Source organism: Natator depressus, chromosome 16 (assembly GCF_965152275.1).
Source record: "Natator depressus isolate rNatDep1 chromosome 16, rNatDep2.hap1, whole genome shotgun sequence".
NCBI classification, from domain to species: Eukaryota; Metazoa; Chordata; order Testudines; family Cheloniidae; genus Natator; species Natator depressus.
Window position 1 is genome coordinate 4046956 of NC_134249.1, and position 15898 is coordinate 4062853.

At 52.8% G+C, this 15898-nt stretch overlaps 1 protein-coding gene across 2 annotated transcripts in view; it reads right to left on the reverse strand.

Moving 5' to 3' along the window:
- The window catches only part of ALAD (aminolevulinate dehydratase), a 28241-nt gene extending 18919 nt beyond the window's left edge, over positions 1-9322 (reverse strand). Inside the window, exon 1 of one of the 2 annotated variants that reach the window (XM_074973556.1) lies at positions 9224-9322. The gene's annotated coding sequence lies outside the window, so the exon portion shown is untranslated. Of the gene's footprint in view, positions 1-120; positions 258-9223 lie in introns of those variants that run through there. The other variant, XM_074973557.1, reaches the window with a different exon arrangement.
- Between the last annotated feature and the right edge of the window lie 6576 nt (positions 9323-15898).

Here is a 15898-nt window from a genome sequence, read left to right on the forward strand (position 1 = left end):
CCGCGTGTGGAGTCACCGGGAGAGGAGAACAGACGCTCCCTGGAGCGGCTCTCACAGCCGCAGGTCCTGCCCTCACTGCGGGCAGCCAGACAGTAACTCTCAGCGACATTACCAACTTACTGATGCAGGAAGCAGCCCCGGCAGATCGACTCATCCACTGAAGGCGGGAGGATAGTAGGGAAGCCTGGAACCCGCAGCTACGTTGCATTCCAGTTCTGCCTCATAAGGGAGGGGATACGGGACGCAGAAGCTCAGCTCATTTGGAGAATGACGGTGCAACGGGGCTTTAAGAATTCACCCCTTGGCTGTAAAAGGCTGGAGGAGCCAGAGAGACAAGAGGGGGCAGAGCCTCTGGAAAAGCCAGACTGAGCAGCTGCTCAAAGGTCTTTGCTCAGAAAAATAACTGTGCCTAGAGCAGGTGGCCCCAAAAGGGGATGTGCAGAGGCTTGCAAGGGAGAGAGAGGAGTAGGGACTGTCTGGGTGCTATCGTCATGTCTGTATTTAGGCCTTGTCAAGGACAGTTCATAACCAGGCTCAGCTGCATGGGAAATGCCGGCCCATCACTCCCAGAGGAGGTCACCTGCAACTCTTAGCCCAGGCGAACGGAGCTGGCCAGGTGGGTGCATTCGGCCAGGCTGAGCTATGACAATGAAGTCAGTCATGTGAAGCAGGCCCCCAGGCGCATGGTGGCGGGGGAAGATGGGGGTTTGAGCAGTCAGATACCAGATTCCCATATGCTTTGCAGCGAGCAATCCAGCTCCACTGTGTGCGTCTCTGCAGAGGGAAGATACAGTCCTGTTACGGGGACTGCCTGGCAACCTGGGCTGCAATTCCCTGCTGGAGCCATGCGAGGCAGGGACAGCGAGAGCCCCCTGTACAGGAGGAGCAGAGAGGCATTGCCACGGGCAGCATGACACAGAGCAGAGCACACGCAGTGAGGCAGAGCCCAGACCCAGCGCCTGGGGATTATTCCGGGGTCCAAGTCCATGGAGCTCAAAGACACCACGACATTAAATGGCCTTGGGGGGGGTAGCGTCCTGGACGACGTCCACCAGACAGGAGGGTTAACACTGGGAGCTACGTGGGGCTTTCTGGGGTATCAGACCCTTCCCTGAATTCTCAGCAGCAGCATGACACCCCCCCCCTCCCCAGGGCTAGAGCTGGCAGACAGCTTCCATCACCACCCTCTGAACCTCCCCCAAACCTCGAACCAGAGCACTGGCTCCAACCCCCTCGAGGGCTTTGGGGAGGGTTAGGTCCATGTCTGCCCTCTGATTCCACCACCCTCCCTCTCTCCACGGGCCCTTCTCAGAGATTGGCTCTAGCTCGGTCACAAGACACGGGCCGGATGCAGGCACCACTGGGGGACCCTCTGCCCTGCGTTGTATAGGAAGTCAGACTAGACTATCCAAAGCTCCCTTCTGGTCTTAAAATGTCTGAATCTAAACGGGCCAAAGGGACCAGCCCAAATCCAAGCAACCCCCATTCAGATCCAAGCTCCGGCCCTCAGGTCTCTATTTTTGGCCAAAAATGCGTCAAAAGTGCAGCCAAGGCACATGGCCAGATCTCCCACTAGCAGCAGCCCACATCAAGGCAAACAGCTCCTTCAGTTCGTGTGGTAGGGGCCTGTATGCTCGGTGCAGAAGGGCCTAGGGTCTGTCCTGCTCTGTGTCCAACAGGACTCACTGTGACACCTCTGCAAAGCTCTCTGGAGAGCGTGTGGTTGATCTGAGACATTGCTGGGGGCGTCTCACTCAGTCTCACTTCAAGAACAGCCATTCCACCTCCGCTTCAGGGTGAGACCGTCACACCCCAGAGGCAGATTCCAGCCCATGCTGGGATTGCTCCGGATCCTGCCTGCAGCCCCCAGGGCCAGTGCTAGCTCCAGTGCATGCAGAGGTGAAGCTAACCTGACTGTTACACCACATCAGCCAAACGAGAGACCAGCAGGGACGGGAAGCGACCTGGCTCCCCTTTTACTTCAACACACGTTTTCAAGAACAGCCAGGTTCGGACACAAACCTCAGGAAAGCCTCCTGTGGGGCCAGCCTGGGAAATGACCAGGGCAGATATTCCAGCCTCGGGGAAAGCTGCCTCTTCACCAAGCCTGACTTCCACAGGCAGGGGCGTGGTAATAACTGGGCCGACAAATTTACCCTAATTGTAAATTCAGCTGGGAGAAGCCTCTGATTACCAGACCTGGGAGCGGACGACAGGGCATGGATCACACAGTGACTGTCTGTTCTGTTCATTCCCTCTGGAGCACCTAGCACTGGCCACTGTCAGCAGCAGGACACTGGGCTAGACGGACCTTTGGTCGGACCCAGAATGGCCGTTCTTATAAAAGTTCATAAAGTCTCACAATAACCTATAACAACAAATGCTGATGGGAAAAGGTACAAAAGTGAGACAAAGATTGAATTAGTCCAAACACAAAGGCTGACTGATGTAACTCAAGGACTGTGCTGAGATCATGTCTGGTAAACAAATGAAGTGTGGGACTGGAAATCAATGGACCAAAATTGGTGAGTTGAAAATTAGGTCTAATTGGTGACCACATAATAAGGGGATAGACTATTCCACCCATTGCTCCCCTTGGGGGTCATTAAAAAGAACCTTTTTGGGGGAAAATGCAGAAAAAGAAAACTCAACAACTGCTGAGAGCAGGGGTAGGGAGTGAGTTTTACCATTATGGCTGCCAGCCGCACAGTCTCCTGGGACCCTCCAGAACGCTAGACCTTTGTCGTCCTAATCCCGAGAAAAGTCCTGATCAGATCAGGCCAGAAAAAAGGGACCAAGGTGAAACCGTCAATTCCCCTGCTCTGGCTAAATGCCAAACACCACATGGGAGGTGAGACTGTGTGTCCCCATCCCGCCATGTGTCCTTTCCTTTCTCCACCATATTTCATCTCTTTCCTAGTCCTCTCCTATTTCCTTTTGTCTTAAAGTCTGGCGTAGCAAACCAAGATTGCCCATTTGTGCCCAGAAAGGCAAATTAAAGCAATCCCCTAAGCAGCTTGATGCTGTTGCAATGTTCCAGTTCTGACAATGGCTAGTGAGACCATGGGCCATGCCTGTGTTTTTCCAGCAGGGAGGTTGCAAACAAAGGAAAGTCAACACCAGTGACATCTTTAAAACTCTGCTGTTCTTTTCTCTTCCCTCTCTTGTGGCCCAGGGTGTGGCAGGGAGTGGCTGATTTAGCAGGTCATGTTCTTCCCTTGTCAGTACCAAGCAGCATGGGGCTAGGTGGTGGTGTGCAGAGGGGATCTGTCAGAGGAGATATAAATCTAGCACCCTGTCCCTTTGGAGTAGGTAGAGATCCCATGGTATTTTAGTTGTACGGGCAACATTAGGGACACTGGCCAGGACCCCAGTCGTTAATTTCAGCCCAGATCATTATATTCTGTCCCAGTTTCAAATGGAAAGAGAAGGGGCGGAAAGCTACTAGGGAAGAGGCTGTTCTAGATTTAATTTGGCAAATAGGGAGGAATTGGTTGAGAATTTGAAAGTGGAGGGAAGCTTGAGTGAAAGTGATCATGAAATGAGAGAGTTCATGATTCTAAGGAATAGGAGGGAAAACAGTACAATAAAGCTAATGGAAGTCCAGAAGGCAGACTTTAGCAAACTCAGGGAGTTGGTAGGTAAGATCCCATGGGAAGCAAGTCTAAGGGGAAAAACAGTTCAAGAGAGTTGACAGTTTTTCAAAAAGACATTTTTAAGGGCACAAGAGCAAACTATCCCACTGCGTAGGAATGATAGGAACTATGGCAAGAGACCACCTTGGCTTAACCAGATCTTCAATTATCTGAAACTCAAAAAGAGAGTCCTACAAAAAGTAGAAACTAGGCCAAATTACAAAGGATGAATATAATAAGCAAACAATACAAGTATGTAGGGATAAACAGGAGAAATGGTTTGAAGTAAATAGGATGAAATTCAATAAGGACAAATGCAAAGTACTCCACTTAGGAAGGAACAATCAGTTGCACACATACATAATGGGAAATGACTGCCTTAAAAGGGACCTGGGGGTTATAGTGGACCACAAGCTAAATATGAGCCAACAGTGTAACACTGTTGCAAAAAAAAAAAAAAAAAAAAGCAAACATCATTCTGGGATGTATTAGCAGGAGTGTTGTAAGCAAGACACGAGTAGTAATTCTTCCGCTTTACTCCGCGCTGATTAGGCCTTAACTGGAGTATTGTGTCCAGTTCTGGGCGCCACATTTCAGGAAAGATGAGGACAAATTGGTGAAAGTCCAGAGAAGAGCCACAAAAATGATTAAAGGTCTAGAAAACATGACCTACGAGGGAAGATTGAAAAAAATGGGTTTATTTAGTCTGGAGAAGAGAAGACTAAGAGGAGACATGATAAAACAGTTTTCAAGTACATAAAAGGTTGTTACAAGGAGGAGGGAGAAAAATTGTTCTCCTTAACCTCCGAGGACAGGACAAGAAGCCATGGGCTTAAATTGCAGCAAGGGAGGTCTAGGCTGGACATTAGGAAAAACTTCCTAACTGTCAGAGTGGTTAAGCACTGGAATAAATTGCCTAGGGAGGTTGTGGAATCCCCATCATTGGAGATTTTTAAGAGCAGATTAGACAAACACCTGTCAGGGATGGTCTAGACCAGTGGTTCTCAAACTTTTGAACTGGTGACCCCTTTCACATAGCAAGTCTCTGAATGCAACCCACCTTATAAATTAAAACCACTTTTTAATATATTTAACACCACTATAAATGCTGGAGGCAAAGCAGGGTTTGGAGTGGAGACTGACAGCTCGCGATCCCCCATGTAACAACCTCACAACCCCATGAGGGGTCCCCACCCCCCAGTTTGAGAACCCCAGTCTAGATCAGGGGTGGGCAAACTTTTTGGCCTGAGGGCCACATCTGGGAATACAAATTGTACGGCAGACCATGAATGCTCACAAAATTGGGGTTGGGGTAAGGCTGGAGATGAATAGTTTGGGGTGTAGGAGGGTGCTCTGGCCTGGGACCAAGGGGTTCGGAGGACGGGAGAGGTATCAGGGCTGGGGCAGGGGGTTGGAGCATGGGGAGAGGCTCAGGGGTGCAGGCTCCGAGTGGCACTTACCTCAAGCGGCTCCCGGAAGCAGTGGCATGTCCCTTCTCTGGCTCCTAAGCAGAGGAGCGGCCAGGTGGCTCTGCACGCTGCCCCATCCACAGGCACATTTGCATTTGCCTGGCAGCTTACCTATTGGAATGCTGGAGGGGGCCATAGGAGCCAGACTGGGGCCATGCGGCTGCTTCCGGGAGCCGCATGGTGCGGCCCCCGACCCTGCATCTCAACAAGAGCGCCAGAGCGGGGCCATGGTACGGCCCCTGACCCAGCGCCCCTGCTGGAGCACTGGAGCAGGGCCAAGCCACGTAGTGCGGCCCCCGACCCAGAGCCCCGGCTGGAGTGGGGCTGAGTCTTGTGGTGTGGCCCCCAACCCAGTGCCCCGGCTAGAGTGCCAGAGTAGGGCAAGCCCCAGACCCCGCTCCCCAGCAGGAGCTCACAGACCATAGTTTGCCCACCCCTGGTCTAAATAATATTTAGTCCTGCCATAAGTGCACGGGACGGGACTAGATGACCTCTCGAGGTCCCTTCCAGTCCTATGATTCACCCTTCATTCATTTTCCTAAGCCAGTACGGAGTGTGGCTGTTGTTCCACCCCAGAGACAGCTGGGGATTAGTTTTCCACATGCTTTGGAGTGAGCAGTCCAGCTCCATCATGTGCATCTCTGTAGAGGGAAGATACAGTAGAGCCCTTTGGGAAGGAGGCCCTATAGAAGTGTTATAAATGTCAGGTATTCTGATGGAGCATCATCCATTTATTTGGGACTGTGAGAGTGGGGAATCATGGAGTCACTTGGTACATATGCTAACAGGGGTAATAGCTAGTTTAGCGTTGAGAAGTTGGGTGTCAGCACCCTGAGATGCTTGTGGAAGGATACTGTGTGGGAAGATCATGGACTCTCTCATAAGCCTCAAGGACAGGAGGGCTGCGGATCCACAATACCATCCACGTGAGGCAAAGGGACTATGGCCAGGTCCTGAAAATGTTACCTGGTGCCTACTAGCCAGGAGCCTGAGGGCTAGGCTGCACTAGAAGATATAGCTGGGCTGATGCAGTTGTCCTGCTGTAGCATGTCTGGTGAAGACGCTCTCCGCCAACATGAGAGACACTCTCCCGCTGACATAGTGCTGTCCATACCGAGGCTTAGGAGGGTGCAACTTACATCGCTCGGGGGGGGGGGGGGATGTCTTATTCACACTCCTGAGCAACATAAGTGCTAGTGTGTACAAGCCCTAAACCACAAGCCAGGGAGATACAAATTCCATGGGAATGGGGGTTCCACCAGCAAAACCCAAGAGCAGCCCATCTTGGGGAAGAGCCCAGCCCCTGCCAAACCAGCATGGAAAGGCCAAGGATGCTGTCTAGGGACTCTGTGCAGGGCTCCACTTTTCATACCAGCCTCTACCACTCTCATCTAGATGCCGATAGATGGAAGGAGCTTTCTGACTGTCTCCCTACTACAGAGCCTTCTGACTGCTGCAAGAGTGGATTGCCTCCCCTAATCTGCCCGTCAGTCTGTTTTATGGATCCTTCCCAGGACTAAGATCAGTGCCTGCCTCTGCCTTGGCAAAAGTTTTCCTCCCAAGCATTATGAAATTGACATGACTGTTGTGTCACTGCTGAGGATCTGAAGAGCAGCCTGAAACTGACCAGTCCTGTCACTTTTGTTAACCTGCAGCTGCTTTGGAAAAGCTCGAGCATGGGCACAGCAGTGGTGCACTCAGACAAACAACACTGCACTGGTCACGTTTTGGTGCTTCTCTTTGTAACTTTATGTCTAGAAACTCTATTAGACCTACGTTGTTAAAAATTTTGCAGAAATTGATAGCTGAGACCCTCAAACCCCCGAGGGAAAACTTCCCACTCTCACACAGATGCAAGCACTGCTCACTGGTCTGTCCAGTTATCCAGGTGGATACCCAGGAGTGCTCTAGGGGGATCTGATGATACCCATCCATGCTGCTGGCTTTAGTCAAGGACATGCGTACATACACCAAGCAGGAGTCTGTTCTTCTGGTGAAATGTTTACGATCTATGGTGTTTCTAAGGCACCTGGAACTGTGGTACAAAAGCACTGCAGTAAATGTATAGGTAGGGCATAAACCTGTCTTTCAGATCATCTGTGGGGAGCTGTTTCTACTGAACCCATTGTAAAGATTAGGAATAGTGAATGAGCCTGTTCTTTAAAGTCACCCTAAGGTCGCGACCTCAGGACTGTTACAGGATAATTATGAGGAATCATTAACTGGGGAGAGACTGGTCAGTCCACAATAGCATGCTACTCTGTTAGGCAAGATACCACTTTTCTCTGGGTAATCTATGCAAAGAGGTTTGGTGATAGTGCAAACACATTTAACCATCCCCTACAGATAATCATCCCCCATCCCACACACTTGTGGTGGTAGAAGTCAGATGGAGGCAACTGGCTGGGCAATCATCACGAGAACAGATGTCTTTATCTGCCCTAGAGATACCAACACCAACTGCCCAAGACATCAGGTTAGTCAAGAAGCAACAAATTCCCCTGGGCCACGAGGTAGCTGTTGGTGCCTTCAAAGAAAGGGGTTAAATGCTGGAATGTTGTAATCTCCTTACCCACTGATGTAAAAGTGATTTAATGTTTATGCCCACTGAGCACCCAGCATACCATAGGGCATCACATCACCCCACCCATCCCTGCAGGGTGAACAGTGTCTGTTCACAGATAATGACTGTCAAAAGTCCTGCAAGGGCAAAACCAGCCGCTCATTCCCAGTCATTCTAGGCCCACAGGATAAGGAAAAGGGGGTGGGGGAAGCTTGACCAGGAGGAGGAGAGTGGGGGTTGGGATGTGGATAGGACCAAAATCAGGAGACCATGGCTTGTTTCAGCTGAACTGAATCACGGAGATCCGCTTATAGTTGAAAATGCTACATAAATATAAAGCCAGGCTGGGGGCGAGGGTTTCCCAGCACCCGCACGCACAATAGCAGGATTAGCAGTGCCCAAGTATGTTAATTGCTTGGGAGAAAAATCTGCTGCTTTTCTAAACTCAAAAACCCACTGGCTTTGTCCAATACACTCCTGCCCCTCTGCCTGCTGCTAGCCCTGAGGCTTGCATGAGATGACCCCCTCTAGCTGATGGTTATTTCATATCACCGCCAGTGCCTTCAGCTCTGGGAACTGACAACGCCTAGACAGTGCTTGTGCAGGACACAGCAGTCCTTATCTATATGCCCTGCACACAGGCTAGGGATGTGAGAGATGTCACAGGCCAACACACAGCACCTGCAGTGGTTCTCACACCGAACAGCCGGCCGTGCCCCTGAGGAAGTAGCCTGCTGGAGTGCCCATTTGAAAACTGCAATTTGTGTGTTTTAAATGGGGAAATGCCAACAGTTAAATCACCAGGACAGCAGATCACACAGAGGGGCAAGGGGGAGACTCTGGACTTGGTTTCATGCTCCTCATGATACAGGCACCCGCAGGTCTGACAGTCCCCTGCGCACGAAGCCATCTGACCCGCGGCTGAGGTGGTGAATAGCTAGAAGGGAACATCCAGAAAGAACAAGCTTCTGCCTCACACAGCGACCGTCTCCTCCTGCTCGGACGGTGTGTACAGCCCCAGGCGCAGCGCATAGTCCAGGCAGAGAGCAGCCTCTGGCCGGGGCAGGACACCCCCGAGCAACCCCGGGTCCCCTGCCCTCCCGGGAGCAGTGGTCTCTGAGGAGGGACCGCCAGGTTGCAGCGGCTCCAGCCCCGCACCGCTCCCGCCGCTCCTGCGGGGAGAAGGCCCAGCCGGCTCTTGCGGAGGGACGGGAGCCGCCCAAGGGCTGCGAGCGGCCAGAGGGACCTCGGGGGTCTCCTGGGCCCAGCAGAGCCGGGGCACGGGCCGAATTAGGAAGGAGCCGCCCCACAGATCCCCTGCACCCAGCAACCTCCCGCGGTTCGGGCACGCCGGGGGGGCTGCAGCCTGGGACCGGGACAGCCCGGCAGGGCCCGGCCCAGTCGGAGGGGCGAGCTCCGGGGAAAGGCGGCGAGCTCCAAGCCGAGCCCCGGACTAGTCCGGGGCGGGCTCGGCGTGCTGCCCCCCACCTCGTGCAAAGGGCCCCAGGAGCAGCGGCCTGAAGGGCGGTGCGGGGCCCGGGCCGGGCCGGGCTTACCTGGGCCTCGCTGCTGCCGCCGCGCGCTGTCCCGGCTCCGCTCCGCTGCGCTGCGCTCCGCACCGCTCCGCGTGGGGGCCCCGCCCTCCGGAACCAGCCGGGCCCCGCCCCGCACAGCCCGGCTCCGCCCCTCCGCCAGCTGGGCGCAGCGCCCCCGTGCGGCAGCCGGCGGGATTGTAGCGCCCCGCGCCCGGCTCCTGCGCGGGACCCCACAGCTCCACCCCCACCCCAGCTCCCGCCAGGGACCCTGCACCCCACAGGGCCCCTCCCACCCCGGGACTCTGCGCCCCCCGCTCCTGCTCCAGACCCTGCACCCCACAAGACCATTCCTCCACCCCCCAAAAATGTTTAAGGACAGGCCAGGGTCTGGGTTTTCAGATCCAGATTTTCCTGCATCTCCCCCTTTCCCCTCACCCCAGCCATGGACTCCCTTGCTTTGCCTGGGTGCTGAGCTATCCCCCGCGGTGCAACACAGCCCAGCCGTTAGGAGCACGGTGACTCGAGCTAGGGGAGCCCTCCCAGGGGATCCCACAGCAAACACAGCCCTGGACAGACAGCTGGGCCTGTGGGGAAGCAGCTCAGCCCAGGTCCTAGCTACCGGGGGCCCTCAGACAAGTGGAGGTGACTGAACCAATTACCAAAGGAATGAGTTAGAGTCGCTAACCCTGCGGGGACGTTCTCATTCAGGAGGAAAGTGATCTTACTTTGCTTCAGCTCAGAAGTTCTCAAACTGTGGTGGTCTGCGAGCTCCATTCAGGCACCTGGACGGCCGCACACGAGAGAACGAAGGGCCACCCCCCTAATTAGTGGAGCCGCGCAGGCGTGGCTCCGCTAATTGGGCGCCTGGCCCCTAGAGAAGATGCACATGTAAGGTGAAGTGGTGGCCTTGGCGGAACTGTACTGCTATTGTCACTCACTGGAAATTCACCAGTCACCATCCCACCACTGTGTCATGGTTGAGGGCTAGCTGCACTCCTGCCTATTCTGCGGTCTCTCTCTGAGTGCACCCCTCCGGGTCTTAGGCCTCAAGGCTTCACCCCCTGGGACAGAATCTTGTGATTTTCCCTGTGCAGACTGAGTCTCAGGTGCCACCCCCATGCACCAACCATGATTGCTCAGCAGGCCTGGTTGGGTATGGTGCCTGCAATTCTTTCTACTAGGAATAGTGACCAGTGGAGAACACAGTGACTCAAAACACCCTTCCTAAAACAAAGTACTGTTTACTCTTAACAGCAGAAACAAAGCATAGAGTCAAAGGGCTTTTAACACAATAACACAATCTACAGGTATATCTGTCTCATCTGAAGGCTTAGGCAGGCCTATCTTAACCCCAGGAACCCCACTTTCAGTCTGGGTTCATCTCCGTTCCAAACTCTGTCTCCCCTGTTTAGGGAGTGTGACCCTTTATTGGACAGGCCATGTCTTGTGTCTGCCTTAAGCCAGTTTATGGAGCCCATGAGGGGGACAGAGTTAGACTATCCCAGTGAATAGTCCTGGGTGGTTGCTGTGGAGTTTGTACCTGGGCTATTGTCTATCCTCATGCGTATATTTCCCAACCAACCAGCTGTTGAATTAATCCAGTATGAATAAACACCTTTACAATATTCAGACAAACAAATACAGCACATTGTATTCATAGATTACAGGCAGCTTCAAATCCATCAGAGGCTACTACATTTCTATCTACCTGCCGAGGATCACAATTAGGATCTGACTCCTAATCCCTTCCCATGTGTCCACTTCAGGGGCTGAGGCACCCTGTGTATGTGGCTGTAGTAATAAGCAACAGCAAGTTTTGCTCACTGCATTGCAGAGATGGGCACCCTGCTGTGCAAAGCCCTGCTGGGCACTGAGCAGCCTAGAAATGGGGATATGTCTCAGGCCTAGCTAGAGAATTGGTGATGATGCACTTAGCAGCTACAAATGAAACTTCAATAATCTATTGACAGTGAAAAGGGGATTGTAGATTTAGTTCTGTGCTACTTCTGAAGCATAAAGGAAGCCTTGGAGTGAGACCATGCTGTCTTAGCATGCAGTATTCTCCACCTTCACGCACTGTAAGTGAAGGGCAAGGCCCTTTTCTATCGCTGCAAGAAGTCTGCCCTGTGTAACCCTTACCTTTCAGGTGTCGGGTTTAGGGGCAGAGCTACTCATGCTGGAATAAGTCTCCTCTTCACATTTACACCCTTCAGCCCCTCCGTTTGTATTAAATCCAAATTTACCCTGCGCCCTCAGAGTGTGCTAACGGTTAGAGACCCAGAGGCCATTTAGTGAGTTGGTAAAGTCAAGAGCTGGAGAATTTCATGGGGATTGCAGCAACGGCCAAAGGCCCCAGTCACAGTCTGGGCCCCACTGTGCAAGGTACTGTAGCAACGCAGCTGGAGAGATTGCTGCCTTCCACACACCCATGTATTTGTAGTCTTTTTTTCTCCTCAAATTCTACTCTCAGCAGGAATGGGAAACCAGTGCAGGGGAGGAGCCAGTATTTACCTCTCCATCATAGGGAACTCCAGCACAGAACGTGTTTGGACCAAAGAAGTGAGTTAAAGATCCAGCTGACAGGGCCACTAAAAGTCCGGTTGGCCGCAGCGGGGAAGGCCGGCTCTGTGCCTGGCTCCCAGGAAGTGGCTGGCATGTCTCTCCGGCTCCTAGGCGGAGGGGTGGCCACAGGGGCTCCAAGTGCTGTCCCCCACCTGCAAGTGCTGCCCTGGGAACTGCAGCCAATGGGAGCTGTGGGGGCAGCATCTGCAGGGGAGGAGGTGTGCGCAGACCCCCTGGGCATCCCTCTGCCTAGGAGATGGAAGGACATGCCAGCCGCTTTCCAGGAACTGCTTGAGGTCAGCACCGCCTGGAGCCGTCACCCCAAACCCACTTCCATACCCCAACCCCCTGCCCCAAGCCTGAGTCCCCTTCTGCACCCAAACTCCCTCCTAGGGCCCGCACCTCACATCCCCTCCCATACCCCAACCCCCTGCCCCAGCCCTGAGCCCCCTCCTGCACTCTGAATGCCCCAGGCCAGAGCCTGCACCCCCAGCTGTAGCTCTCACCCTCCTCCTGCACCCAAAACCCTCATCCCTGTCCCCACCCCAGGCCCACACCCTCTCACACACCCCAACCCCCTGCTCCAGCCCAGAGCCCCTTCCCACATGAAACCCCTCGGCCCCACCCCCCAGCCCAGAGGGAATCCCCTTCTGCACCCCAAACCCCTTATCCCTGGCCCTGCTCCAGAGAGCCCTCATGCACCCCAACCTCCTGTCCCAGCCCGGTGAAAATGACCAGGTGAACAAGGGTGGGGGAGGGCGACAGAGAGTGAGTGACGGAGGGAGGGGGGATAGAGTGAGTAGGGGTGGGGCCTTAGAGAAGGGGTGGGCCTCATGGAAAGGGCAGGGCAGGGCAAAGGTGTTCAGTTTTCTGTAATTAGAAAGTTGGCAATGCTAATCAGACAGAGACTGTCCTTTTGCAGTAGTTCCCTGGTGGCCCTTATATCAGAAGTTAAATTGATGACCTACCTGAGCCAGAAGGGCAAACGCAGTTTGTACAGCGAATTGAAAGCAAGGCATTAGGAGAGGGCTTTTCATAAGAGCCTCCTTTGGTGGGGGGGAAGGAGGACTTCAAAGAAAGTTAGCGTCTCTCAGTAACTGGGTTGTAAGCGATTACCACTCTGGAATGCTGCAAAGATGATTATACTCAGCTACTAAGCCTGCGACTAGGGTGACCAGATGTCCTGATAAAATCAGGACTGTCCTGATATTTAACCCTTTGTCCTGGGTCCTGGATCAGGACACCATTTTTCCTGATATCCAGGTAAAATTTAAAACTTGGTGCAGTAGAACCTCAGAGTTATGGACATCTTATGAACAGAGATTGTCCATAACTCTGAAATGTCCATAAATCCGAACAAGACATTACGGACTTCAGCTACTGGGGGGGATTAGGGCTGCAGCCATGGGGAGCAGGTCAGGGCAGAGGTGGGGTAGGGCTCTGGGCTTCTGACCCTCAGGAGCACTAGAGCTCAGGGCTTTAGATCTGAGGGAAGCGCTGGGGCTCAGGGCTTCAGCCCCATAGAACGCTCCCAGTTTCAGCCTAATTGGGTGTGCCAGGGCTTGGGGCTTCAGAAGCCCTGTAGCTCTGTTCCTGGCTTCAGCCCTGTGGGGGGCACCGGGACTTTACTTTGAGGGGCCCACTGAAACCGGGAGCAGAGCCATGAGGAGCCCCAAGCTCTGCTTCAGTCCCATAGCTCCATTCCCAGCTTCTGCTGGGGGAGGGGCATCTCACAGCTCTGCTCCCGGTTTCAGCAGTGGGAACAGTAAATCACTTCCCGCCCCCCATGTGTTCTGATATTTTACTGGTCACCTACCTGTGACTGTACTGGGCCAGCCCCAAATGCAACCATTAACTCAAAGAGTCCCTTGAGGGTGAGGATATATTAACACATATTCTACCAGAGTGCTCAGGCCTGCAAAGGGAAGGATGGGTGTTTCAAACACTACAGACAAGGTAGGTTGGTCAGAACATGATGGGTCGTAAAGCAAGAGACTCCCACTTGATCATTAGCTTTCTGATTTATCTCATCTTGAAGATGAGAGCAACTTTTGCCACTGCCTTAGCCAGCCAGCCACACATCACACCAGCTCCCAGCACATGCTGCCAGCTAACCTGCCTTGCAAGGGTGCCCTGTTGCCATTTCTCAATCTACCCCTTAGGATCAGGTGATGCTAGTTTGATCATGTTCCTGTCCCAGATCTCTGCATGGTAACACCCTCTGCAGTGGCCAAGCCAGATCAGGGTTCCTACACAACTTCAACTTCTAAAGATTCAGGACTTCCCAGAGTGGGCTTAAGAGAAGTGTTACGCAGTGACTCCTGAGACAGACAGACACCCTTTCCCCAAAGGGAGACTGAGCCAACACCATCCTTGTTAGAACTCCACCAGGTCAATGGAGTTTTACACAAGGGATGAATTTGGCTTATTCATTTTAACTAGTTAATTCTTTGCCTCCTAGCCACCCTTTTGTTCTGTGATACCCATTCTCTGGCTGGAGAGTGACTCTTTATGCGGAGGGGCAGAGGCCAGCTGTAGTCGAGGCTAGCTGTTAGTGATGTGCTTGGAACTTAAATTACATGGGTGCAAATTAACAGCAACCCGAAGCAACTGATCAATATCACCCTGGAGCTCCAGCAATCTGAGGAGAGAAGTTTGGTTGAACAGCTGAATGGCTCCCCACACCAGGTGGCAAAGGAAGGAGCTTGGGCATGGAGGAGCGGGAGGAAGGCTGCTTAGGCAACGCACAAACCAAACAAGAATTCTTTCTACTTTGGTATAGAAAATCAAGCAGTGAAATGAAGCCCAGCTAGGAAGGCTGATGTATACAGTAGATCTACATTCTAGTCAGGATTGCTGGAAAGGCAGAAACTCTTAACACACACTGGAGAATCCAGCTCCTGGTTGCAATACTGCAGGACCGTCCCCGGAGCCGTGAACTGCCTGCTTTCAGGGGGCTGAGCATCATCTGCTGACAAGTCCAGGAACAGTATGAATAAGCTGAGGGATAGTCCTTTTCCTACTGGTCTTACTAAAGAAACAGCCTAACAACTGTCTAGGCTCCGATGCCAAAGCAAGGAAGTGAATTCCTGAAACAGAGTTGGTGATGACTTGAGTATCTGCTCCCCCACTGAGGGAGTTTGCACCCCCTTTGTTCCCCATTGAGGGGTTCTGTTGGACCCTTGGCTGCTTCAGGATTCCCAGACAGCAGGAGCTGTAGCTCTTTTGCAGCTGGGAAGCAGGTTGCAACCTTTCTCTCAGCCCTCACTGCCATGATCCACCCCTTGGTCACCCCCAGAGTGGATTCCTGCTAGGCACTCTCCACGGGGTTCCCTATGAGGAAGTCTTGGAAATAGCATCTGCACTTGGACTGGAAAGGTTCTGCATAGATCTTGACTCCGAGAAGGCCCCCCTCTCCTGCCAAGACAAGTTTCACCCTCATGGTAGCATTGTGCCAATGGATCAGAGTTGGTGGGAGCACTCATGGTCCCAGAGCATGACACAATTTCTTTAGGTATCCTACAACCATATCATTAAATGTTTTGAAAATAAGGACCAAGACCTTGAATGTGATGCAGTATTCTATGGGAAGCCAGCATAGCAAGCAAAGGACAAGGATGATGTACTCCTAATGCCCGTGTCTCCTCAGCAACACATTGTACCTGTTGTGCCAGCCAGAGTTCATACTTTCAAGCCCACAAACCCGTATTGCTGTAATCCAGCTGGGAGGCAGCAGCTTGTATGCTATTGAGAGAATTAATTTGTTGCAGATGTGGATACGAGGGCTCTCAGCAATAGCAGAGTGTTGTAGTACTTCTGGCCAGCAGGCTGACTGGATAAATTGTGAGCAGGTATCTTGGACTGGTATAAACAACACTGAAGCTACTAGCTCTTTGAAACCTCACATTCTCCCAGCAAGCACCACCTCAGCCTTAGTAGGGGACTCAGTAAGCAAAGCAGTCTGGTGAGAGATCCAGCCAGGTGAATGAAGAGTGAAGGGCCACCCTCTACCTAACATCCCTTCACTTCTTTGCTTTAGTTCTATGGTTTGACTGAACCCAGACTGTGAAAGGTCTAGGACAGCTTTTCTCAATGGAGAAGCACCCTGACAAGCCGGTCTCTGGTCTCAAAAAG